General features: G+C 45.7%; 1 long non-coding RNA gene across 5 annotated transcripts; it reads left to right on the top strand.

Annotated features, from left to right (window-relative positions):
* The first annotated feature begins 333 nt into the window (after window positions 1–333).
* LOC108787624 lies at window positions 334–11,346 on the top strand. 5 transcript variants are annotated; one of them, XR_001941271.1, is made up of 3 exons: window positions 334–688; window positions 1,353–1,354; window positions 10,777–11,346. It is a non-coding gene; the product is annotated as an uncharacterized LOC108787624 (long non-coding RNA). The 5 variants fall into 5 exon arrangements; XR_001941273.1 differs by lacking the exon at window positions 1,353–1,354 and adding an exon at window positions 1,542–1,543; XR_001941270.1 differs by lacking the exon at window positions 1,353–1,354 and adding an exon at window positions 2,239–2,240.
* The last annotated feature ends 16,203 nt before the right edge of the window (window positions 11,347–27,549 follow it).

Consider the following 27,549-nt stretch of genomic DNA (forward strand, 5'->3'; position numbering starts at 1 on the left):
ATACCAGGGACGTGCGGTCAGAGGAGGCAAGTGAGGCAGAGCCTCACCTAGTGTTATGAAGAAAAAAGGTGTCAGCTTCAAGTTTAATTATAACATAATTAAACATAACCCAACACCAATACGCAATCCATAAACTGATGACCATGTTGTCACAGTGCTACATCCGGCTTTTGACAGGTAGAGTCGGCCCGCTCGGAGAAGCCAAGTGTCCTCCGGCCGGCTCGGCCCACACAGAGAACAGGGGGGTGGGTAACGGGGACGACGGGCCTTGCCAAGCCCGGTGCTAAAGCGAGGGATGGTGGCAGGCAGGTGGGCCTGATCAGTCATGGGGGCCCCCGCCGCCACCCCCTTGCGCGGCCGAATGGCTAACTGGTTGATCCTGCCAGTAGCATATGCTTGTCTCAAAGATTAAGCCATGCACGTGTAAGTACACATGTTCGGTACAGTGAAACTGCGAATGGCTCATTAAATCCGGGTTCGATTCCGGAGAGGGATCCTGAGAAACGGCTACCACATCCAAGGAAGGCAGCAGGCGCGCAAATTTCCCACTCCCGACTCGGGGAGGTAGTGACGAAAAATAACAAAACAGGACTTTTTCGAGGCCCTGTAAATGGAATGAGTACACTTTAAATCCTTTAACGAGGATCTATGGGAGAGCAAGTCTGGTGCCAGCAGCCGCGGTAATTCAGTTGCTGTCCGGCTGTCAGAGGAGAAAGAGCTATTCCTGGTCTCTCTGTGGCTTCAGTCACTGGGGGAGCCTTTCCCACACCTTGGCCTGACTTAGGCCCACTATGGAGGGTCGGCCTCCCTCCCCGGCTTGGGGATGGAAGGCCCGGCTCGATGCCCTTTCTGCCGTGCTGGATTTTGGGGACGGCAGACCCTTAAGGAAGGACCTGTCCTGGGCTGAGCACCAGGTCCTGTCCGGGAGAATCCGCAAACAGGTGATCCTGTTGGAGGAATTGGAAGGAGGTATGGACGGAAAGATCAGAGAGTGGAAGAAAGGTGTGGGGCGGCCCCATGCAGTGCCTACAGAGGAGATTCTGCTGCTCTCTGGGGTGCTCCTTAAGTGCAGGGAACTCCTGCAGGTGGGTCGCCTATGCCTGGAACAGTCCCCTCCGCTGCTGCACGACTCCAGAGAGGGTTCGCCGGATATGATCCCCGGTACGCCACCTGATGGTGCAGGTTCCGGAATGATGTCCCATTCCTATACTGGAGTGGTGAAAGGAAGAGGAGTGAAGCTGCGGGCTTTCCAGGAGGCGCCCACTGAGAAGCTCCTAGAGGCTCTTAAGGATTTAAAGGGAAAGCATGACAAATATGATAAAATATTGTGCCAGCTCCAGAATCGACTGAAGAAGTTGAGAGCAATGTCAAATAAAACTACCAGTTTGAAAAGAGCACCTATCAGAGAGGAAATTATCCAGAAGAAGCAAGAAGAGCAGGATGTGCTTTCCAATATTGATGAGGTAGAATCGAAGATTACAGAGGTGCAATCCATTCTACAAAGAAGAGCTGCGGGCCTGCCTAAGGTGACGGTCAGAGAGCGGTGACAAAGGTTTTTGGAAGAGAGGAGGGCGATAGAGGCGGAAGTCGGCTCTAGCCTGGAGTCGGAGGTGGAGGAGGGAGCTTCAACTTCGGATGCCAGAGCTTTGAAAGATGGTCAGCGCCAGGAAACCCAGGATGTCGGCCAGAAGGAGGATGTGTGGTGTCTTAATGTTCCTGAGAAAAATGGCAGCCCTGTTATTAAGGAGAGTCTACTAAAGTTTGGAGAAGAACTGTGCGAAGGAAGTATTAAGGCAGGAAAGAAAAAGAAGAAAAAGGATTCCTCGAGGAGGGCGCCTGAGGTCTCTGTGCAAGAAAGGGGGTCGGTTGGATCTGGCGAGGAGGGTGAGTTTGTCTAGTCAGGGGTGAATTTTCCCCTTTCACAGCCTCAGGGCGAGAAAAAGAGGGTGGCTTGCCCTCCTCGCCCTGGTCTGCCTTCCACCAATGCTTCCCGTGTGCCTGGGGAGGCATCCCCGTTTGGTGAATGCACCTGTGTACTTTGGAGGTTCTCCAGTGTCCCTTCCCAACGCCCCTTCCCCCCCTTTCCCAACACCCCCCCAAAAGAGGTGGAGTTGGGAGTCGGACGGGCTGTGGGTGACGTCACTTCCGGTTTGCAGGGCACTTGCGGTGACGTCACTTCCGGGCCACGTGGAGCCCTGGCGGTGGCTTCCGGTTCCACTTTCAGTTTGGGTGCTGCAGACGTTGCTGCTGGTAATGCTTCAGTGGAAAAGCCACTAGAAAAGCCGCCTTTTGGACATGTGCCTGGAAGAGATTCCTGTTACTCTGAGACAACTGCAGGAGTCCAGAAAGCTGCAGGAAATGGTGAGATTTTGCCTGTTAATGGTGGGAATGTCCCAATAGGGGCCCCCGGGGAGGCTGTGGTTGCTCAGGGTATCAGGAATACTGTTGACACTGATGTATTGCATGTCACCCACAGCCTTTTGGCCGCATGTTTGGATAGTGGTAATGAAGGTTCAAGTGGTGCAAATATTGTTGGGAATGGTGTTGGCCCCTCTGTTTCCCCTTTGCTGGGTCCTTTGGTGTCAGTTCCGGGGGACACTCCTGGGGCAAATCCAATTGCGTTGGTGGGCCCCCGGGCCCTTGGGTCAGTTGCCCATCCTGGGCCTCCATTGGGGGTAATGCCCCTCCTCCTGCGGGCGTGGTTCCAGCTGGGGTTGCACCTCCTGTTCCGGCACGGACGCCGGGCGTAGGTGCTTGGGGTGTGGGTCCCCCCCGTTTGGGAGCCGGCCGGGCTGCTGCATTCGCTCCTAACTTATCAAGGAGGAGGAAGAATGTGGTGAGGCTGGTGTCTGCAGGGGAATGCAGGGTGCCAGAGCGCAGGTGGGTGGTGGCCCGGTTGAAAGAGATGGGGTTTCTGGCCTCAGACATTTTTGCCCTTATAGGGAGCTTGATGTTTCCTTTCTTACTTCCCAGCTCTTAGACCGCTTTTGGGAGGGATGGGGGGAGGCCCATAGGCGGGGAGACTCCACGTGGGGGAGCTTTGTGGCCATTCCTGTTTCACGCCAGGGGCTTAAAAAGGTAACATTCCTAGTGCGTAATGAGACTGTCCTGGTTGCGGACGTCTTGGTCTAGGCAAAGCGGTTCGGAGATGTGAAAGTCCCACCTGATAAAATCCTCGATGAGGATAGGATTTGGATGGGGGGGGGTGGACCATTCCTATGGTATTAAGGGAGGTTCGGGGTAGGCTTCAGCACATGCCAAATTCCTTCTTCATAGGGTCAGATAGAGTGTCCTGTTTTTATCCTGGTCAGCCCAGGACTTGCCACCGATGTGGGTCCCACAGGCATTTTAGTAATGCATGTTCTGTTCAAAAATGTACCATGTGTGGGGCGGTGGGACATCTTAGGGATACGTGCAGGGAGATTCGGTGCCATCTCTGAGGGATGATAGGGCATTCTTACCGTGCATGCCCTGAGGCTTTGCTAATTTGGAGTCGGTTTGGAATGGGGAGACAGGGTATCTGGTGGAACCGGTTGGGGTACAGGTGCCTGTACTGACTAGCCCCCTCGTGCTGTTGGAGTTCCCCCGGCTGGTACTTTGGCTGCCCCTCCTCTTACCCCTCCTCTTGCCGCTACGGCGGAGGTCGAGGGTTTAGGGGTGGCATCCTGTGTGGTGGTGCCTTCTGAGGGTGCTCCTGCCCCTAGTTTAGTACCTGTAGAATTGGGTGGCTCCTCCCCTCCTTCTGCTGTTAGGGTGATCCCTTCTGTGTCAGCCCTCGGAGATGACTGTTTTGAGTGGTGCACAGTTAAGGGTAAGGGTAAAAGGACTCCAGTTTCGGTCCACCCCCTTTCTCCATCGGGTATGCCTGCTCCTGCTAAAATTTCTGGGCGCCCCCATAGGGGGACCCAGGGTACGGTTTCTGGTCCTGGATCTCCGAAGGTTCAGGGACTGGCCCCCACCAACCGATATGAGGTTCTGTCCTCTAGTTGGGCGGATGTGGCGTTGGATCGGGAGATGGCGGATCTGATGGATGAGGGTGGTGATGCTGATGAAGAGGTGTCCCTGGGTGATGATGACCCTTTACCGTCAGGGGTATCAATTAAGCGGTACCCTTCTGATGATGAGGGTGATGTGGAGTCTAGGAAGAAAGGAAAATCTCGTCCAGCTTAATCACTCATGGCTATGTACCCTGTACTCTCTGTGGCTACAGTGAATGTAAATAGTATGCTGTCAGGTGCGGCCAGGTTTCCTGTGTATGATTATCTTAGTAGATCGCAATTTGATATTATGTTGCTACAGGAGACCAAGTTGGATAGCCTGGCAGCATTGCACTTGGCTAAGCGTGAGTGGAAGAGGGGGCCGTCATATTTTTCTCTAGCCACAGAGAGGTACGGGGGGATAGCAATTCTCTTTTAGAACGCTGATGTTGTCATTGGCCGAGTGATTGAGCTACAGAAAGTATGATGTGTGGTTCTTGATGTCTCGCTGGGCAGGCAGCCTCTCTATATTATCAATTTCTATGGCCCCCATAGTAAGTGGGAGAGGAAGTGCCTGTTTAGCCAGATAGTGCCCTACCTCTATACATCCAAGACCCTTCTCTTTGGTGGTGATTTTAACACCATCACTAGGCCGCAAGACAGGAAAGGTGCCACTGAGAGGCTTGGATATGATTCCATATTTCTAAATAGGATGGCTAGACAGGCAGGCTTGGTGAATGTGTACATTCAGCACTTCCCCAATCCCACGGGTGGTTTCACTTATCACCGAGGTAGAAGTGAGAGTAGGATAGATAGGATTTATGTTAAGGAGGGTTTTCCGGTCTCTGCACCTGTGCTGGGCCCGGTAGAATTCTCCGACCATCACGTTTTGTCTTGTCAATTGAACATCCGGGACATTCCACATAAGGGGAGAGGGATCTGGCGGCTTAATTCGGACCTCCTGGTGGAACAGAGGGTTCAACAGGCTTTTGAGGATTTCTTCCGCGACCAGATGACATTGGCTGATTTCTGCCAAGCGAAGTCTGAGTGGTGGGAGATGGTGAAGTCTAGGGCGCGAGGCTTGTTTCGCAATCTTGCCCGGAACCAGCAGGCCACAAGGTATAAGATGTATCTGGGCTTACTTAGGAAGCTGGACAGCTTGGTCTCCCGGGGAGGTGCCCCTGAGGACATCTCAGCGGTCAAGTCTTTGATGAGAGGTTATCAATATGACAGGTTTGCTTCTCTTGTAAAGGAGAGGGATCACGGGTCTTACCACTCATCCGATCCCTATCTCAGTTGCAAGAAGAAAGAGGGTACTAAGACCATTACCTGTCTGTGGATCACCGACGGAGCCCTTGGAGGAGTCTCTTCAGGGGATCCACAGGGTCGTCCGCGATTATTATATTGAGCTTCTCGGAAGGAGGAGACCCCTGGAGGATCGGGCCGATGGTTTTCTGGGGAACCTCATACCCTCTGATAATGTGAATCTATCTCCTGATGAGTTGCTTAGCAAGATTACCATTGAAGAGGTCACGGAGAGTATAATGCAGCAGAACAGGAACAAGTCCCCTGGCCCTGACGGACTGACGGTCGAGTTCTACCAGCAGTTCTGCACTCTCCTGGCCCCTCATTTGGCTGAGGTGTATAATGAGAGCCTTGCTCAAGGATTATTACCACCCTCTATGAGGACTTCTGCTCTGATCTTGTTAACCAAGCCTAATGTGGTCGACACAGCGGATATGGGGAACTGGCGGCCCATATCCCTGCTTAATGTTGACAGGAAGGTTTTGGCAAAGATTTTGTTGAAGAGCATGCAGGGCCTGGCGAGGGATGTCCTGTCGCAGTTCTGTACTGTGGGGGGCAGATCTATCTTCGATGCAGTTTTCGAGGTTAGAGAGGCCCTTGAGAGGTGCAGGGCTGAGGAGTGGGGGAAGTACCTCCTGGCAATTGGTCAGTCCAAAGCTTTTGATCGGGTTGATCACCGCTACCTGTGGTCGGTCTTACGGAATTACGGCTTGCCGGGGACATTTATCAATTGGCTTATCACTTTGTATAGAGGGGCCGAGAGCTTCGCCCGTGTAAACGGCTGGAGGGGCAGGTCTTTTCAGGTTCGATCCGGGGTCCGGCAGAGCTGTCCTCTCAGCCCGCTCTTGTACGTCTTCGCCATAGATCCCTTCATCCGAAGGGTTGAGGCGAGTTCGTTACAGGGAGTGGCCAGGACTCCGGAGAGGCCCCTGAAGATTGTGGCTTACACTGATGACATTTCTATCGTGGTGGAGGTGTCTGATGAGGAGGAGGCCACGGAGATTGTCGGCATGATTCTGGAGTACTCTGCCGCTTCAGGCTCCCGTATTAACCAGGACAAGAGCGTAGTTTTCTGGTGTGGGAAGGAAGGTGACCAGTTTTCTCTTCCAAACGGCTTCCCGCCGGCCCAGGAGGAGATTAAGATCTTGGGGGTGAGGTTCAGGCTTGGTCCCGGAAGATTGCAGGACAGGTTGCCCAACTGCAGGAGTTGGAGGAAAAACTACAGGAAACTCTGTGAAAATGGAAGAATGGAATTGGGAAGCCCCATGCGGTCCCTTCGGTGGAGATCCTACTGTTATCAGGGATCCTCCTGGAATGTAGGGAGCTGCGGCAGGAGGAGCAGAGATGTTTGGTGTTACCTTCCCCAGTGCTGGGAGACGAGGACTCGCAAGATCAGATCCCGGGCACCCAGCCTGAGGTCTCTAGTCCCCGGACCCCACCTTCACCTTAAGGGGAAAAGGTTGGAGGAGAAGGCACTGCAGGAGATGCCACTGGAACAACTGATTGAGCTCCTGGAAGGCATGAAAAAGAGACATCAAAGCCAGGATGGGATCCTGAGCCGCCTGCAGGGTAATGGAGGAAATGGTGCCGCTAACGAAATCACGGCATCTGACGCCACTCCGGTTTTGGGTGTCCCGATGATGTCACTTCCGGTCCGGACATCACTTCGTCCGGTCCTGGTGACTCCCGGGCGGCCGTTTCCGGCCATGGATTGTCAGCTGTGTGTCAGCAGTGCTCTGCACGCGGGGACGAGGTGGCAGACAGGCCGCAGGACTCCATACCCTCGGATGCTGGAGGTGGACACAAGGTTCCAGAAGGGCATTCAGATTAAAGCAGCGTATGTATCACCCACAGCCATGTTATGAATGTAATAGATGTTCAAACTGCTGGTGCCTCTAAGATTGTTTCCTCTACTGTTGTCCAGACTGATGCTCCCTTGAGAGGTCAGACCCCTGACACTGTATTGCCAACAGGGAACCACCCAACTGTGAACCCCCCAACATGGAACCCCCCTACTCAGGAACCAGGGAGGAGGGTCGCAGGAGCTTGGGGCACTGCCCCTCCCCGTTTGAATGCCGGTCGGCCTGCCGCATTTGGCCCATCCCTGGCGGGTAATCGCAGGAATGTGGTCAGGCTGGCGTTCGGGGGAGGGAACAGGGTCCCGCATAGACGGTGGGTGGTAGCAGGCCTCAAAGACTTTGGATTCATAGCAACGGATATATATGCCTTGATCCATGCAACTGGGATCAGAGAATCTGATGTATCCTTTCTCACATCGCAATTGCTGGACCATTTCTGGGCAAGGTGGGAGGGAGCCAAAGCACAGGAAGGGTCCAAGTGGAAGCATTTTACTGCCATTCCAATCTCCTGCCAGGGGTTAAAATAGGTCACGTTTTTAGTTAGGAACAAGACAATACCCATAGCTGATATTCTGGTTTGGGCAAAGCGCTTTGGGGAGGTTAAGGCCGCTCCAAACAAAATCCTAGATGAGGACGGTATCTGGACAGGTGGGTGGACTGTCCCCATGATCATCAGGGAGATAAGGGGGGGTCACCCAACATATGCCAAACTCATTTTTTATTGGTTCAGATAGGGTATCCTGCTTCTACTAGGGGCAACCCCGGACATGCCATCGTTGCGGATCGCACAGGCACTTTAGCAACGCCTGTACCGTTCAAAAGTGCACAATGTGCGGTGCTGTCGGACATTTAAGGGAGACTTGCAGAGAGGTGCGTTGCCACCTCTGTGGAGCTTTGGGTCACTCTTATAGGGCGTGCCCAAAGGCACAACATAACATGAGGGGATCTGGAGAGGGGAGACGGACATGTCCATGGACAATGCTGCTCCGGGGACGCAGGAGGTGGGAACATCTGGTCCTCCCAGACCGGCAGCCGGGGATCTGCTGGCTCCTCCTCCCCCTCCTCCCCAAGACGGCTGCTGCTGCTCAAATGTCCCATATCACAGCTAAGGCTCCTGCTTCCTCTAAAGGCAAGGGCAAAGTCAAGGTCGCAAAGAGTGGGGAGACGGAATGGCAGGTAGTGGGGAGCAAGGGTGGAGGTGCCTCTAAAACCAAAGGGACTCCTCTGGCTGGATCCTCGGGTCTACCGGCCCCCGATTGGTCTACCAAGGGTGCCTCTACTAGAAATGTCCGGAAGCCAGTCTCCGGTTCGGGTGTCCCCGAAGCCCAGCAGGTGGTCTCTTCAAACAAGTTTGAGGTTCTTTCCTCCAGCTGGGGTGACGAGACACTTGGACAGGAGATGGCAGACATGCTAGAGGTCACAGAGGTAATCGAGGACATCAACAACGAGATTACCCTAGGAGATGATGATTCGGTACCGGCGGGAGTGTCCGTTAAGCGGTACCCATCCGATGCCGAAGCAGATAGGGAGGGAGGGTCCAGGAAGAAGCGAAAAGTCTCGTCCAGCTTAAATTACTCATGGCTGTGTACCCCCGGTCCTCTCTGTGGCCACAGTGAATGTGAACAGCGTGTTGACAGGTTTGCAGTGTATGACTATTTTCAAAGGTCGCACTTTGATGTTATCTTGATACAGGAGACCTGACTGGATAGCCTGGCAGCACTGCATCTGGCAAAAAGAGAGTGGAAATGGGGACCCTCATATTTCTCTCTGGCCACAGAGAGGTACGGGGGGATAGCAGTTCTTTTTAAGAATGTGGATGTCATCATACAAAGAGTAATTGAGCTACAGAAAGGACGATGCGTGGTCCTTGATGTCTCATTGGGCAGGCAGCCTCTCCGCATCATTAACTTCTATGGTCCCCATAGTAAGTGGGAGAGGAAGTGCCTGCTTAGCCAGATAGAGCCCTACCTTTATACGTCCAAGACTCTTCTCATTGGCGGTGATTTTGACACCATCACTAGGCCACAAGACAGGAAAGGTGCCACTGAGAGGCATGGATACGATTCCATCTTTCTGAATAGAATGGTTAGTCAGGCTGGCTTGGTGGATGTGTACATTCAACACTTCCCCAACCCCACAGGTGGTTTTACCTATCACCGAGGTAGAAGCGTGAGTAGAATAGAAACATCAATTCCCGACGTCTTCCGGAGAAGTACAGAGACGTGGTGTTTCTCTCCTTCCATGGTAGACTCTACGTTCGGGGGAACCTGAAGTACAGGAACATTCAGGACCGCGGTTGTCCTCGGGTGGAGTGTTCTGGGAAAGAGGAGTCCATGGACCACTTTCTCCTTCAACGTACATGTCTACAGAGAGGTCTCAGTCGCCTTGGGCATCCTCTGCCTGTCCCGCATGACTTACGCGGAGTGGGTGTACGGGACGTCCAATTCCCAGGGGAGAAGGTTTAATTTGAGCACACTTTTTTTAGTTAGCGCAGTTGTGAGATACTTCATGTGGAACGCACGGTGTCAGGTTTCCCTGCAGAGGAAAAACCTTACCTGTCAGGTGGTGGTGCACGACATCAGGAGAGCTGTTTGCGGTATCTACAACACCGAAAGGGACTCCATGGAGTCGACAAATTGGCACAATCTATGGAAGAACCTCAAGGTCCACCCGCCTTTAATGGTCCCGTGGAGTCCCTTGCCTTGGTAGCATGGGTTATTTCACAATACTATACTTGATACACCCCCTTTAGATTTTGGAACCTTTTTGTGATTTTCATGGAGAGGCTACCACATGGGTAGATGAGTAGCTTCTTCCTGGACCGGGTTAGTTAGATAAGTTAGTTAGATAAGTTAGATAAGATAAGTTTGCCAGTTTGATGGTTCGCTAGATTTGATGGTTTGCTAGATTTGATGATTTGCCAGATTTGAGTGTGTGTCTTTTGTAGGGTAGTATGGCAGGGGAGGGGGTGGGTTGAGGGGTTGTGTATGTACGGGTGAAGGAGGGTTGGAGGGAGGGGATGTTAATATATGATAGTGTAATGTTTAAAATACTTTGCTCTATGGAGATTGATTTATGGGAAGTTATCCCATATGAGGACTTTCTATGGAATTTCTATAGACTTTTTTTTCTATGGATTTGTTTTTCTATGGATGTTTTTTTTCCCAAGGACTTTTTTCTGATATACTTTTTTTGCTAAAGGGCCATCCTCATAGAGGATAGGTAGGCCTTTATGTACATGATGTTAATGTGCACATTTATTACTTTTGTTTTCCCCTCTAGGTTGAGGTTTCATTATTTGGACCATGTAAGGTATCCTTGGCCGAATTCCACTAGATTATGTAAGATTTGTTGAGATGTTTTGAAGATGGGTCCATTGTCATAGGGTTATATCCCCTTCTCATGGATCCATATGGTTAGGCACTTTAGGGCTGTGGGTGCAGGCAGGGATGGTGTGTGTCCCCATCCACACTTTCCCCCTTAGGATTGTGTGGGTGTCAACACCGCCAGGTCTTATGCATATGTTTGATTATGGCTATGTTCCTGTATTTGTGTTTGTTCCAGTGGTGTGCTGTATTTCCTGTTTTGGACTATGTTTCGTTGCTATTTATCTTCTATAATAAAATATTCTCCAGCTCCAATCACGTATAATAAAGTTGCTGCAGTTAAAAAGCTTGTAGTTGGATCTTGGGATCGAGCTGGCGGTCCGCTGCGAGGTGTGCTACCGCCTGTCCCAGCCCCTGCCTCTCGGCGCCTCCCCGATGCTCATGACTGAGTGTCCCGGGGGCCTTAAGCGTTTACTTTGAAAAAATTAGAGTGTTCAAAGCAGGCCGGTCGCCTGAATACTTCAGCTAGGAATAATGGAATAGGACTCCGGTTCTATTTCCTTGGTTTTCGGAACTGGGGCCATGATTAAGAGGGACGGCCGGGGGCATTCGTATTGTGCCGCTAGTGGTGAAATTCTTGGACCGGCGCAAGACGAACCAAAGCGAATGCATTTGCCAAGAATTTTTTCATTTATCAAGAATGAAAGTAGGAGGTTCGAAGACGATCAGATATCGTCGTAGTTCCGACCATAAACGATGCCGACTAGCGATCCGGCGGCGTTATTCCCATGACCCGCCGAGCAGCTTCCGGGAAACCAAAGTCTTTGGGTTCCGGGGGGAGTATGGTTGCAAAGCTGAAACTTAAAGGAATTGACGGAAGGGCACCACCAGGAGTGGAGCCTGCGGCTTAATTTGACTCAACACGGGAAACCTCACCCGGCCCGGACACGGAAAGGATTGACAGATCGATAGCTCTTTCTCGATTCTGTGGGTGGTGATGCATGGCCTTTCTTAGTTGGTGGAGCGATTTGTCTGGTTAATTCCGATAACGAACGAGACTCCTCCATGCTAACTACAGTAGTTACGCGACCCCCGGCGGTCCGCGTCCAACTTCTTAGAGGGACAAGTGGTGTTCAGCCACACAAGATCAAGCAATAACAGGTCTGTGATGCCCTTAGATGTCTAGGGCTGCACACGCGCTACACTGAACGGACCAGCGTGTGGCTACCCTTTGCCAACAGGTGCGGGTAACACGCTGAACCCCGTTCGTGATAGGGATCGGGGATTGCAATTATTTCCCATGAACGAGGAATTCCCAGTAAGTACGGGTCATAAGCTCGTTGATTAAGTCCCTGCCCTTTGTACACACTGCCCGTCGCTACTACCGAATGGATGGTTCAGTGAGGTCCTCGGATCGGCCCCGCCAGGGTCGAGACGGCCCTGGTGGAGCGCCGCGAAGACAATCAATCTTGACTATCTAGAGGAAGTAAACGTCGTAACAAGGTTTCCGTAGGTGAACCTGCGGAAGGATCATAGGAACCGCAGGTTCAGACATTTGGTGTATGTGCTTGGCTGAGGAGCCAATGGGGCGAAGCTACCCTCTGTGGGATTATGACTGAATGCCTCCAAGTCAGAATCCCCCCTAAAGGCGATGATACCGCAGTGCCGCGGAGCCCAGGCTGGCCTGGGATAGCCGGTCCTCACCCCCTCCCCGGGGGCGGCGCGCAGAGCCGCTCGCCTCGGGAATGGATTGTGGACGGAAGCGGGCCGCCTCTCTCCCGGAGCGCATCGCATGTTCGTTGGGAACCTGGTGCTAAATCATTCTTAGACGACCTGATTATGGGTCAGGGTTTCGTACATAGCAGAGCAGCTACCTCGCTGTGATCTATTGAAAGTCATCCCTTGAGCCAAGCATTCGTTTCCCCCAGGGGGGGAAAGCGCCGGCGGATGGGCGATCGTCCCCTGTCCCCCCCGACCTCTCGAGCATCCCCCGGCCAGCTCATCACACAGGAGGAAAGGGGGGAGCGGAGAGCGCCGGAGGGACGGCCGACGACAGTGAAGAAGTCCAGCTGGGGAGGTCCAACAGGAGCGTGGATCGCCTACCGGGCTTAAGTGTCACCAGCCAGCTTGTCACGCGGGAGGAAAGGGGGGGAGTGGAGAGCGCCGGAGGGACGGCCGACGACGGTGAAGAAGTCCAGCAGGGGCGTGGATCACCTACCAGGCTTAAGTTTCGCCGGCCAGCTCGTCACGCGGGAGGAAAGGGGGGGAGCGGAGAGCGCCGGAGGGATGGCCGACGACGGTGAAGAAGTCCAGCTGAAGAGGTCCAGCAGGGGCGTGGATCGCCTACTGGGCTTAAGTGTCGCCGGCCAGCTCGTCATGCGAGGGGAAGGATTCAAGTGTCCCCAGTCAGCTGACGCATAAGGGGAAGTATATAAGTGTCCCCGGTTAGCTTTATGAGCAAGGTGAAGTGTGGCCGGCCAGCTGGTCACGCGAGGTGAAATGTTAAAGTGTTCCACGGTTGGCTTGACCCGCAAGGGGAAATATTTAAGTGTCCACGGCCAGCACGGCACGCTTGGAGGACCAGTGTCGGCAGTCAAACAAGTAAGGGACAGGGAGGCTTCTCCCTGTCTCCTTCCTCCCTTCCTGCTCCTCCTCACACAGCTTGGTTACCGAGCTGGGAGTGGGTTTTCGACTGGATGGGGTATGCCTCACCCAGCACACAAGGCACGGCACGTCACTGCTACATACTTACTATTGGTCAATAGCTCAAAGCAAGAAGTTTAGCATTTTCAGAAGGAGAGATCAGCAAGGAAAGTCTCCTTGTTCAAGTTAAGCTGTCTGCTACCAAGAAAGAAAGCCAAATACTGCAAAAATTGTTGTCATTCACATGTCAAACAAAATGTGTATACAGAAGAAGAGATGTTATGAGCAAGCCAGCCAGTTTTGGTATGTTACCCTAATTAGGAAAAACTGGCAGCCATGTCAGAACTCCAGGGAACCTGGAACTTGCATCATTAAAGTGACATTAAACCCCCAGATTTTTTAACATAAACCAATACTGTAATGTGTGCCTTACTGTAATCCATTTTTGTTTCCCTTCTCTTTGCTGCTCTTCCTTTTAAATCATCATGTCTTCTCATGCTGAGCAGAACTTCCCTTTTCAGCTCAGGGCCTCTTCCTGTAGTGCTGGCTCAGGTTACAAGCCAATACAAACGTATAGACAGACACCGTGTATCCATTCCTGAGACAAGGCAGTCTGCTGCAAAACAGAAGTTCTGCCCAGCATGAGAACAGATACAGATTTAAAAGGAAGAGCAGCAAAGAGAAGGGAAACAACCATAGATTACAGCAAGGCACACATTACACTAATGTTTTATGTTAAACAATCTGAGGGTTTAATGTCACTTTAATTCACCGACAAGAACCTCTTTTTTTCTTCTGCTTGATTGAGAAAAGTTTATCTCAGAGGCTAAACAGATGCAAATCACATGGATAATGAAGGCATTTTGAACATTTCCATAAATATTCTCTGTCCTCAAATGCCACCAGTGCACCGATCTCTTATTCCACGACACCTGTGGGTTGCGTGAAATGTCTACCTAGCAAATCCACAAATGAATGCAGAATTGTCCTTTCGGATATGAAATTGGATTTTCATTGTGAGTAACTCTGTAAGTAAAATAATGTTCAGTCACATCTTAGCCAGTTCCTCTGGTAGTGAAAGAAAACGTGAAATCATAGCATCTGTGATTACTGACCGCCAATGAACTATGCACCCCGATTGTTAAGATTACACAGAAAACAATAGAAGCAGTTTCATGATGGACACGCTGAAACAATCTCCCGTAGGGAATCCAAAGTATTGGTACTGTTGATTTAAAAGCATACTGAAACCTTTCATTGATATGCGAGTCATCTACACTCTGTGAGAGGCATTTCTTACGTTAAGAGATGTGTATTTGGTGAAGAACCACGTTCTTTCTTTCTTCAGATTGAAACCTGAGCACTTGGATTTCTAAATATGTATTTTTGTGATGAAAGCAGTGACGTGCGGTACCGTTGGTTCCAGGTGAGGCATTCCCCAGCCTCGCCCCCAGCACATCCCGCCCCACCCCCGGCCCTCCAAAGCTCCAACCCATCTGCCGAAACTCTGCCTCCAACCCGGGTCCCCAAGCTAGTGTGAAGGAGAGAGGAGACAGGGAGGAGGCTCCCTGTCCCTCATTTGGTCATCACTGCTGAGGCATCAAGATCGATGGCCTCAGTGGTTTTTTTTTTCTTTTTTTGATTTGACAGCTTGGACCAATCTGATCTGAATGGAGAAAAAGCCGTCAGCTTCAGACTCAAAGCTGACATATTTTTCCTCCATAATACAATGTGAGGCTCTGCCTCACCTGACCGCACGTCCCTGGATATATGTGTAGAATGGACGTATCACCCAGCAGCTTGAAACATGAATTAATTACTAGTGGATTAACACCAGTGGAGTAACACTCATTTGGCTTTTCTTATGATGACCGCATGCCCTCATCTACTATCAGGTCTAATATTGTGCCAGCTGTTAAAGCATTTTCACAGTGCAAATGACATCATGCTTTTAAGAAAGTGTGCCTGTAGATTGCATGCTAAGGGCTTGTTTAGATCATTTCGGGTACATTATTCACTTTGCCATTGAGATATTTCTGGCCTCCTCCCCCTAAGCTACTACTGTCCTCCTGAAATGTTTTGAGCTTTCTTTTAACCCTCATTACAACCAAATCCCTCTGTTTCTCCTACCTCCTCAGTTGTCCCTAAATTTGTTCCGAAGTACATATCTATGTAATTTAACTACCAAAAGTGTTATTCTGCTCTAAAACCTTTCGAGATGAGATATCTGATATTTATCTTGTTTTCTGTTTGACAAAAAGCCAATGTAAAGGAAAAGTAATGGTGAAAAAAAAACAATTCTGGGTCTTTCCAATCATTTTTGACGTATCATTTTTAATGGTCGGCATAACTGGGGACATAGCCGTGGTGTGTCCATTAACTAAACACATTGTGATGGAAGGTGTTTCTCTTTCTCATTTCAGAAAGTCAGGAGGTATGCTTTTTCCATTCCAATTGACTTGCATGTGGAGAAAAGCAGTTCTGCTGCAAACAAATGCCCATGTACACCACCCTGAGAAAACACCTTAACCTCAACACCTTACCTCCATGAGGTCTCTGACCCCATGCTGGTTATGTTTAACAGATTATGTGGATTGGAGCAACATTCACTATATCTATTCCAGATAATTTTTGTGCAAGTCATTCAGAATTGAGAAAGCTGGTTGGATGACCAGAAAAACATCTTCAAGAAAAATGCTGCAAATCCAGTTGCCTTGATTTATTTTTTACAGATATAACACTTTTGATGTGTCAGATTATATTTTATGAAATTAATAGTAGCAAGGCTGCAAATTCTCATCCTCCTTTCAGTAATGTTTCACTCTTTTTTACAGAGCAGATAAGGCAGGTGTAAAATACTCACTTACACAATGTACATATGAGGGAAGTTTAGAAACAGATGCTCCTACCTCCTGTTCCTCAGAATGCCATTTCATACATATACTTCACTATACTTTCCTGATAATTTCTGCCTTTTGCATAATTTACTGCACCCAAACTTGTATAAACCAACTCAGCCCTTGTCTGGCACTGGATATAATGAAATGTATCATTTGGCTTCTGTGCTACTGTTTAGACAAATACAGTAAAGGGAAGTTATCAAAACTGGAGCAGACAGATTCCGGAGCAGCTGTGCATGGCAGCCAATCAGCTTCTCTTTTTTATTTTAAAACCTTAACTGAACAGACTGAAGAGAGAAGCTGATTGGTTGCTATTGACAACTGCTCCAGATTCTGTCTGCTCCAGTTTTGATAAATCCCCCCTGTATATTTATTTATGCTCAATGCCATAAAATGCAAAATGGATTCAGTCATGTATCATAGCTACCTTTAATACTATAAACTTTTCCCACGTTTCCTTTTGTCTAGACTAGGAATTCTAAAAATATGCATGTCTCATACACCCATCAATCAATTTGTCACAAATCCACAAAGAGCCAATGTGTAGGTTGGAGATTTTTAACACTAATTGGCTCCATTTGAATTTGTCAAATTATAGCTGTACAAAGTAATATGATTTATGACTGTATTACTGACAGAAGCCCATATTACTTACAATAAAATCTACAGTAACATAGGGTCATTGAAGAAAATTGATTTAATTTCAGTCCTTAAAGAGGAACTGAACTCTGGAAGCTGTGCTCAAAAAGACAGGCAGAGGGCAAAGGCCTAGTCCCTAGTATTGTCTGTGGTCTCCTTGCAGCTGATCTATTCCCTATTACTGACTTACCATGCCTTGTTCTGCACTCTGTGTTCTGCACTCAGTCCTGCCATACAGGAAACCTCACAATTTAGTTTTCAAATTAGCCCCCCCAATTGGGCCTTCTTCTACTCCAGGCCCCATAGCAGCCATGTGGGCTGCTATGGCTATTGTTTCACACTACTGGTTTGGTTTCCAGCAGCCATATTGACAGTGTGCTTAGCTGTTATAGGGAAAGCATAGGAAGTGCTGCTGATAAAGTGTTTAGGGACAAATTAACCTGTATGTAAACTTTGTAAATGTATATCTCAACCAAACATTGTGTTGATAGCAAAATGTTGTGTATCTTGGGGAATTTAGGGTGGGGGGAAGTGAAGGGTTTTTACCGACAATTTACACCGCGCTTTACATACTGTATATTCACACAAGCTGGCGTTTTTAATCGTAATGCTGCTCATGTCCTGTAGCTTCTTTACAGCCTGTCCACATGCACTACAGTGATAACAGGCTGCATGTGTTTTTTCACAGGTTATATTTTCTAATTTTTTGGCTTGCTGCAATTGTTTTTTTAACAGGCATTTGTAAATGGTGACAACAGTGGAATATGCCTGTGCAATGTGCATCAGCACAAAAGCTTAGAATTTTCTTTGGTAGAGCATGTAACAGGGTGATTGACAGCATGAAGATTGTGGGAGGCAGGAGCAGAGAGGTCACCCCAGAACATACAGTGCCCAAACAAGTACCATTAGTTTAGCATCACCATCTGTTTTTTTTAATAGAAACTAGCCATTAAAATAAAAATAGGTCTTCCAAATGATATTATCATGTTACAGCTTTTATTAAATACACAGCTTCCAGGCTACAGGTCCCTGTGTATGGAATTCTGGTTTATATTACCAACACAGGTACCTCTTGCATTTGATTTATTTTAGACGGCTGTGGTGACCTATTCACACCAGTACATTTAAAAACTCGTATATATTTCAAAAGATGTGTGACACTCACTGTGAGTAGTGTAAGAGAGTAAGTTACCAGCACACCAAAATCTTTATCATCAAAACGCCTTTATTAACGTTGGTCAATCATGAAATCACAAGACCATGCAGGATCCCTTCATTAGGCAATTTGAAGACAATTAGGGGTCTATTCACAAAGCTGCCGAGGGCAGCCGAGTGAATGACCGATCAGAAGTGAAGTGAGCCGAACACTGTTCGGCTATTCACTTCAGGCTGGTACGGCTGATTTCAGCCGTATATCGGCTGAAATCAGCCGTACATCGGCTTGCTTCGTGTGGCTTCGGATCAGCCGAACATGCTATCTCTGAAGGGAGCACAACCTTATGCATAGAAAAGGTTATCCTTGTAGATCTCACATTAATCACAGTATCAGGTCTCAGTGCTCCTAGCCAAGGTAACTAAGTTTACACAATACAGAAAAAGGGAATCCATAAAAACTCATATGTTATGTCATGAAAGCTAATGTGCATTTTATTGCATTGCAGTTAAATTTAATTCAACGCAATATGCATTTTAAACATTTTTTACATGGGCTTTTCCAATTTTCTCAATTGAAACCCTATAAAATCATGAATGCATGACTAAAGGGACACTAATTGAAACAAATATTGCACAAAAAAATAAAAGAATTTAAAAAAATATTGCATTTTAGTGCATTATCACTAGTTATTATGTTTTTCAAAAACCACACCAAAGATGCTGTAAGCAGGATTTTTCAAAATTACTGTACCTTAATGCCAAGCATTGTAAATAGCCTCATAAATTACAATGGAACCAATTTCCCTTGCATGTTTGGGGCAGTTTAACCACACGTTGTAACACTGTTACAATGCACTGGTGTAAACGAGCCTTTAAGAGGAACTTCACCAATAGATTCAAAATCACAACAAAGGCACCTTTAGAAATGTTTAGTAATGACAAGTTACAAACAGATACTTCTACATAATTGCCGACTTTTGATTATATTAAAGTTTTGAAATATGGAATACAAATATAGTTTGCAATAATGTATATATTTGCATATTAGAAAATTACTGTAACTAAGTATTCAGATAGGTAGAATATAAGGTAATCTACAACGTATTGCTCTAGAGGTTTGTACCAATTGCAGGCTTTTTATTATTTGCATACCCTATTTTTCTTTTCTTCCCCAGTTTTTTGACAGTGGCCATTTTAACTAAGGGCAGGTTACTAGATCTCCCTTTACTTCCTGGAACTCTGGCACATGTGACTAGGACATGTGACAATGCATATCACCTCAGGGGAGGAAGTTTCCTTTTCCTGAGATCTCATGTAGTATTGACTCAACTTCTTAAATGGTATCAAAACCCATAAAGTTTTGGATAGAGTGGGAAAGGATTAGAACTCCTTTCAAGTTTTACAGCTATTGGAGATTCCTTCACTTCCTATCTGGTATTCTGGAGCAGTTGCCCATTAAAACCACGCCGCTTCTATATTTTATTTTCAAAGCTTAACTGAACAAACTGAAGAGAGGAGCTGATTGGTTACTATGGATAACTGCTCCAGATTTGATACCCCCCTCCCCCAGTCCTTAATATTTAGATGGCAAAAGTTTGCTGAGGACTTGTGACTTCCTGTCAAAATAACGTTCTCATTTTTAGCCTCCCAGCTCTGTTTAAGGTTGGTTTTCTCCAAATATTAAAAGCCATGATGCTTTACTATATACCCAACCTGCTACATGTTTGAAGATGCTTATGTTAACATTTGACCACAACATGATTGGTTGATGAATGCACATCATTATCCTTATACTGTTTTAAAATTCAGGCTAATTTTAATGTGAGTTGAAGGTTCATTCCTTCTAGTGGCTTATCTCCAAATCTTTATATTTAAATCCCAATTCTGGGTAAACGTCTCCATCCCCCTGGCCCACCACATGTACTTTATCCTTTTTTAAAATATATTTACCTAGTTTTGCTGTTTTTTTTAGGCGGGTCACATGACATGCAGGCTCTTCTTCCTCTTTACCCACACTGGTACTTGATGATACAGAGAGTGGTGCCAATGTAATGGTATCAGCAACACTCTCTACATCATTACACAGTAAGTGCAGGGTGTTGTGGTGATATCCCCTCAGCGGACTGGTCCATTAGGCCCTGCACTCACAAATTATGCAAAGTTTTCCTGTTTAAAGATTGGGTGCTATTCAGCAAAAGGACTAAGGACATCTAGTGGTGGACAGAAATTACTGTGGAGGCATGTGCCAGAGAGGAGGTGATTATTGCAGCCAGAGCTGTTTTTTTATTCTCATATGTTCTGGGGGACCTTTTGAATCTGTTCCTTGCTTAGAACCTGGCTTGGAGCCCAGCTTTAACCCCTCTATTCCCAGCAGTATATACTGTCTTCGATATATGTATAAGATAAATGCCCTTTTGTTTAGTATGATCATGTGAGGAATGCAAACCCACACACGCACACGCACACACATTCGGTCTCAGAATTAGTAAGCCCTAAAGTTTATTAACTAGCTCACTACTTTATATGCCTTGTAATTATCATAATTCGGACTGTGCAGGCCTCTAAATCTTATCTACGAAATGACCTTCAGAAAAGGCCAGTTATTATCATTTGAAACTGGTACTTGTTTACAGTTTCGATTTCTTTAGAAAGAAAAAGTCAAAAGAGAAAGACAACATGGTGGAATATAAAAACAAACATTCTTTACAACACTTTCCCTTCCTTCACTCTTACAATTTTCTGTTCAGCATCGGGAGACAAAGGAAATACCTAGAGACTGCACTGGGCCTATCAACTCCCGTGACTTGTAGCTCACACAGGGTTTTGCTTTCATTTGCAGTAGCTGAATGGATTGGCAGAAGAGTGAATACCTGGCCAAACACTCTTCAAATTTCTCTCATTCAGCCATGTCCAAAAGCATTCCTTATCCATGCTAAACAACATGGATGGACGAATCCCCACTGCTGGCTATTGTATTTGGCAGCTGTTGCTCCAGTGGCTGGTAAATACTAATAAGAAGTACCTGCATTTGACTGAATTCCGATGCTGTTTAGCTGAAAAAGTTTGGATCCACTCCTTTTTTGAGCAAAGAAATGTCAGCAAAGCTTGAATACGGGGTTGTTCATCAGGAACTGGTGAAAATCCACTCCATGTTTGACCAGTATATGCTGCTGAGGAGCTCTGCATTAAAATTAATCTGTTGCTTAATCTGCAAGGCAAAAACACAGATTTATTTTAAGAAAAACTAATTATTTGCTCATCCAAATACAACACACTTTTTATTTAATCAGTAATAAAGCACAGTATTAAATCAGTAAATTATTTATGATGTAAGGAATATTTATAATTATTATTATTATACACGGGATGGCGACTGTACAATATTGTTTACTGGAAATCAGATTGACAAACTAGCAAACTTCAACTACCAGAAAAATAAAAAGTTAATGTAATTTCTGGTACAGACAGGCAAGATTCCCTTGGACCGAATAAGAGAGTCCTGCATGTATATACATATTTTTGAAAATGAACAGAACATTTTCACAATATGCATTCAAATGTAAAAAATGTCTCCCTGAAGAGGCATGAAAACTTAGCATTTACACTGAACTTAGTCCCTCACTGCAGGCTTTTTATGATCCTGTCAGTTACCAGTGCTGTGCAGAAGGTATTTTTTCAGACGGAGACAGATCTGTCGCTTGTTAAAAATGATTAAGGGGACTGGTTATACCGAGATTTATAACCACAGTGATTTCAAGATGATTCCCAGGCAGGCACCTGCTGCTTTACTTAGCATTGTGTCATATTCAAACAAGCCTCTATCCACAGCCTTCTCCTCGAGGCTCTTTCCATATTTTTTTTATTGAGTTTTCTTCTTTAAAAAAAAAACTGTTTGCAACCTACTCAGCTTGTCTGCTGTGTATTCCCTTATGTTTAACAGTGGCATTTATTGAAAATGCCAGCAGAGTTGAAATACGTCTCAGTGGTTACTTCAACCCCCCAAAAAATGAAATGTTGTACGATAACCTTTCAAGAACTGTCAAGAAAAGGCCCCTAGTCCTCGTGTTTTATTCTGCAACTGCTAGAAGTCTCTTTTTAAATGTTAGTCACCGAAGTACAAAAGTTTCTGCAGTTTCAAATGTAAGATAAACATTTTCTTTTCCAAAATAAAAACTACACTTAGAGGTTTACTTGAATGATCTAAGTTGTTAACATACTCTTTGAGACAAAGGGATTTGAGTGTCTCTTCCCATAGCTTTGCCTTATCAGGTTGCCTTATCTGAGTAAAACAACATACACTACATATGTATCAATAGGTTAATTGGGCCAAATGACCACTTAGATTCACTTCTGTCTGCACCAAGCTATTGCCCCAAAGTATTAATGCTAAACCCCAGGCAGATATAAAATACAAATTGATTCATTGCCGTAATCATTACTACATCATTAAATGTATTTTTAAATGCCAGCAGTGTAAGTACCCGAATTTCACTTATTAGCCTCTAGCAATTCGATATAAAGGCAGCAGCACAAAGTCAGTTATGTTGCAGTGATCATGTTGTAACAAGGAACATGTCGATATTAGGAGAGAGCAGAGTAACAGAGAGATGAGCACATCAATCTGTTGCTCGTGCGTTACTGTGTAATCCCAGCAATTGCTATCTCTATGTGTGACCTTACTGCAGTAGAGAAATATCAGGACTCCTGTCCTGCCAGACAGGGCTGGGTTTTGTGAGTGTACTGTTTAAATCTTAAAACTGGATGGACAGAGATACAACTCCTTTGACAGGCTAAACAGCTTTCATATACAGTATGTACTTATTTTTCTGTTTCTCTGGAGTTCATTTTCAACATTAAAAGGTCCATTGACAAAGATTTGTTTCTTCATTTCACCCGTTATGTTATTGATATTGCACATTATGCAGTTGCTGTTAAGGATAGTCAATTCAAAAAATTAGAGCTTTTAAATGCAGCGGTATAATATGTTAGCCATTATTTTATCTACTCAGTCATTATTCCACCTACTCAGTAGATATGAGGGTTCGGTCCGAACCTGAGTTCCTTTAAACCTGGAAGATTTTGAGAGTTAAGACTGTCCACGGAAAAAAAGAAATCTGGCTAGGCCAATGCACATACCAGTCTCAGGAACACTATACTTCCACAGCAGCAGCATAGTGGCGTAGTTAGCACTTTTGCCTTTCAGCACTGTGGGTCCCTGGTTCAAATCCTGGTTAGGACACTATCTGCAAGGAGTTTGCATGTTCTCCCTGTGCTGTGTGGATTTCATCTGGGTACTACGATTTCTTTCCGCACCCCAAAGATATGCTGGTAGGTTAATTGGCTCCTATCTTAGCTCCTTAAAGTGTATTTCCACTTTCACAGCCACATTGGGATAACACCTATTTTATATTTGTTACATTTTCCCATTCACATTGCATAATCTAAAAATAAAAAAGCTTCTTGCAGTGTAAATTCCTTTTACTTGGGTAAGGGTTTTAATGGTTACAATTTCTTCTTGCTTCTATTTCTTTGAAATGTTAGGGGGAGCTGTGAGGGGTGAGGGGTTTAAGGTTGCTTGCCAATTGTATGTTAATTAAGCTTATCAGATAAACACAATACTCAAATTTCAGTCCCAAGTCTTTCTATAAGGACATACCACTGTGAAAGGGCTAAGAAAAACCTGGAATCAGCCGTCTTGCCTGCTTTACCCAAATATCTAAAAATTTAAAAATGTTTTTAAAAAGTAAATTTTCAATATGCTGTATCAGCAGGAACACATAATGAACATATAGACGGGTTTTCTCAAATTTGACGGTAAAAGTGGAAATACACATTTAAGGGCAGGGGCTGATGTGAATGTGCACGCAATGTAAAGTGCTGCATAAAATGTCTGGTGCTATATAAACGCCTGTAGTAAAAAATTAATAAATAATTTTCAACTGAGCCTTGCAACATGATCTTGGATAATGTCAAAGGCAGAAAATGTTTTTCCTGTGAAAGTAAAGGGCCCTGTGATTCCATAGTTCATAGAATGAAAAGGCTATACACATATCTCAACAGGTCTCAGTTAAGTCTGAAGTTTCTGAAAAAAATATCTGTGCTGCATAATAACCATTGAGCTTCTTCCTGTCATGTTGCTAGAGAAGGTGAGAAACAGAAAGGGATAATTCTTACTAATGGCTGCTGGCAATGCAGAAAGTTCATCTTTCTTTGACACTATGTCCAAGAACAGAAGTTTCCTGAAGAGGAAAACATTTACAGCTAGATAACCAAGTTCAGGGGTTCCCAAACTTTCTTACATCAGGAAGAGGACAATTATAGTTGTTTTAAATGGAACCTGTTCTTTGCCCATGCAGGGAAACTCAACATGTTTTTTCATTTCAATGCTGGTCCCACCGGCTGCACATACAGTACTTACTTTTTGGCCCCTGGTCCTTTTAGCTGTTGGGAGTGAGGGACAGGTAGCCATGGGTAAGCTCCAAAAGTCCAGGAACATACACAGGGCTGAGGACCCTCATCATGCCCTCAGGTACCGGAGCTGCTTGCCTTATCAGCCAAGTACCAAAACCAGTGCTGTCACAGAGGAAGGAAATTAGTGAATCACATGCTATGCTCAAACAATTCATCCCCACACAGCTACCTCCTCATGTATCACTTCCCCCTCCCTTTTAGATTGTAAGCCCTCAGGGGCAGGGCCCTCCTTACCATCTTGTCTTGAATTGTATTGTGATTGTAATGTCTTCCTTATATTGGAAAGCGATGCGCAAACTGGTGGCGCTATATAAATCCTGTATAATAATAATAATATGCTTTATCCCTAAGGATCTGCTATTTTCTTTCGCACTATGGCAATTAAGGAAAGTTGAAAATGAGCCAAACAAAGGTTTGCTTTAAGTAGAAAACTTTTTAGTTCAGAAAAATAATAATTTGAAAGGCAAAAAACAGACTTTGTTAATTCAAGGAGTAGTCTTTATTCTGCTCTGACATACACATGCTTTCATTGGTGGTGACATTCTATGACTTTCCGCCTGTGTGTGAGAAACATGTTAGAAGTGCCTGTTCATCTGCTGTGCAATTGATTTTATAGATCAATAAAGGAGCCACTTTGGGAATATGTCAGTGTACAACTATTCACTTTTTTTGCAACAGCTTTCATTGGTTACTTATGTTTAAGCAGTCCTCTAGTCACTGCAACAAAAAAATTCTTTGTTGCCCATAGTTGAAAATAAAACAAGGATTTGTAATACTTGTTCTGGTATTAAGAAATATACTTGTTAGTACACTTTTAATCATATACCCCACTCTTTTTTGGGTTCAGATAGCTCCAACAATCTTATAAATGCTGACAAACTCAAACTTGTAGCTGCATTCATCTGTGAATCATGCAAGCAATAATGAAACTCTACATCCACATTATGGTGCTGTGAATATAGAAAATATATAGCTTGCAGCACCAATTTGAAAAAAAAAAATACATAATCAAGATTCTGCAGTTGCCTAAACTTGCATAACACCTCATATGCTGGTTTTTCTGGTTGTCAGATATGCAAAGGGAGCTATTGTGCATTTTAAGAGATCTCAAGAGTACAAAAAAGTGTTGCTGCAGAAAGCCAGCTTCATTCTTCCTCATCAACTGCCCAGATAGCCAGCAATTGAGCTGCAAGTTTGAAAATGACTTGCTAAACTATTGCAGACTTGCCAAGCTTCACAATTTTGTTGCACAATTACATCAAGTCTACATTGCAAGTCTCCAGACCAGCTAGCTTGCAGAGCTCTTGTTAAGACCTGCAGGACTCTTGCTGTAGACTTGCCAAGCAAATTTGCTACAAATTCAAAAAGTGTCAACTAGAACTTGTGCTGCAAGTGTTCTGCAAGTCTACAACTTGCCAGGAATATGTGCAGCAAGTTAACAAAATAAAATTTCACCCCGCTACAAGTTTGTAGCAAGTTATCCTTGCTATCTGGGTGGTCACACGGGAGCATGGAGCGGGCTTCCGGGCCAATCAGGAAGCCGGGTGCCATGTAAGGACTCATTGCCCGGCTTCCTGATTTGCCAGCTTCTTGACCAATCAAAAAGCCGAGCTATGAGTCATTAGACGGTGCCTGGCTTCCTGAATGACCAGAAAGCCGGGTCCATGTTTCCTCATCACGTAGTGATAAGGAAGCATGGGGACGGCTTCCCTGCTACTTGGGAAAATGGATGGCCAGTCTTTATACGCCGCCCGGCTACTCAGTACTCAGGAAGCCAGGTTACGAGTGATTACACGCCGCCTGGCTTCCTTAATGGGACTTCCCGTATCGGTATTCATAATAGGCAAGTACCAAAAAAAATATTGGTACTCGATACAGAAAAAACGGTATCCGTGCATCTCTGCTACTTGTTTCCAAGCAGTCTTCATCTGCTACATTTTGCTGCCAGACCTTTCACTTGTGATCAACCAGAGAATGCAATTCATGTTACTATGTTTTGCCTTCAGATCACTTCTCAACATCTCAACTAATCTCCACCTATAAAATCTACAAAATAACCCCAGGACTACTCTCCTCTATAGGGCCTATCTGTATCTTCCTCTCTAAGAACTTTATGCCATCCACAGCTAAACATTTTTCTTGGGAAGCCCCCACTTTTATAGGCACTCATTACATTTGCATATACCTTCAAAATGTTTAAGCAGTCATCTAATCTCTTTAAAAATTGCCCATCTTTCTCTCTTCTCTATACTATTTGTTCACTATCCAGTAATCAGCTACTGTCATTTCAGCAAATCAATTCTTCATTACCTTTTGTATCTTTTGTTTCCTCCAGCATTTCAATTTTTGTTTAGAACAGCCTTTTTCTGCTGCTGTGCCTTGGTTCTGTGCATGTTTGTTTTGAGTTTCTAATTTGCAACCCCTAAGTATCTAACATACAGCACTACATATGTTGAGAATTAATAATAATTATAATCTAGTTGCTTAAAGTAAAGTTGCCACATTATTTATTCAGAGAAAAAAAAGAGGTTCTCTTTATAGCACCTCTTCTCTGATGCTAGCTTAAGCTGGCCCAGTTGGCCAGATGGAGCTTGATACATGTGGAATAAAAGGGAACATGTGGTTTTCTCACCTTCCACCAGTCACTTCAGCTTCAGCACTGTTTTTTTGGGGTGGGGAGAAGGTCCGTAGCCCTGTGTGAGCTCCAACTCAGAACATGCATGCCAAGTACACTCTAAACTGGTGCTAGACCATAAACATTTTATTGGTATTGACTTTTGAGTACTGTTCTTGTTGCTGTTCTTCGTGCCCATTCTTCATTCTTTCTCTAATTACCCTTAATCTTGTGTACAAGAAAACTCTCTACATATATAGTAGGTGCGAATGGGTGTTCATTTATTCTTTAGAGTTGTCATATTCACTAGGTTGCTTAACAATATTTACCTTTTTATTGTTCATGCTAACTTTCACATCACTTCCAGGTTCAGAAAAAGACAGTTGTGTCAGGTTTCCTAGCAACATTATGCTTTTTTCACATCTGCTGTACCCATATGATGCCCCTTGTTTTTGGACATGTTTTTATTTACCCAGTCCTTGTGGTTTCTGGGCTTATTTTGCACATATGGCACTTTGTTATGATGTCACATTTAGTCTTTACCCCTTGGTTCTCTGTTTTCATGTGCCAATATAAACTTTCTGGATTGCTCTTCAGTGTGCAACTGTTGTTGTCTGATCACTTTTGTGCCTGGGATACATAATTTCCATAATGGATGGA

The sequence above is a fragment of the Nanorana parkeri genome, unplaced genomic scaffold, assembly GCF_000935625.1.
Source record: "Nanorana parkeri isolate BGI_ZX_2015 unplaced genomic scaffold, ASM93562v1 scaffold274, whole genome shotgun sequence".
Lineage (NCBI taxonomy): Eukaryota > Metazoa > Chordata > Amphibia > Anura > Dicroglossidae > Nanorana > Nanorana parkeri.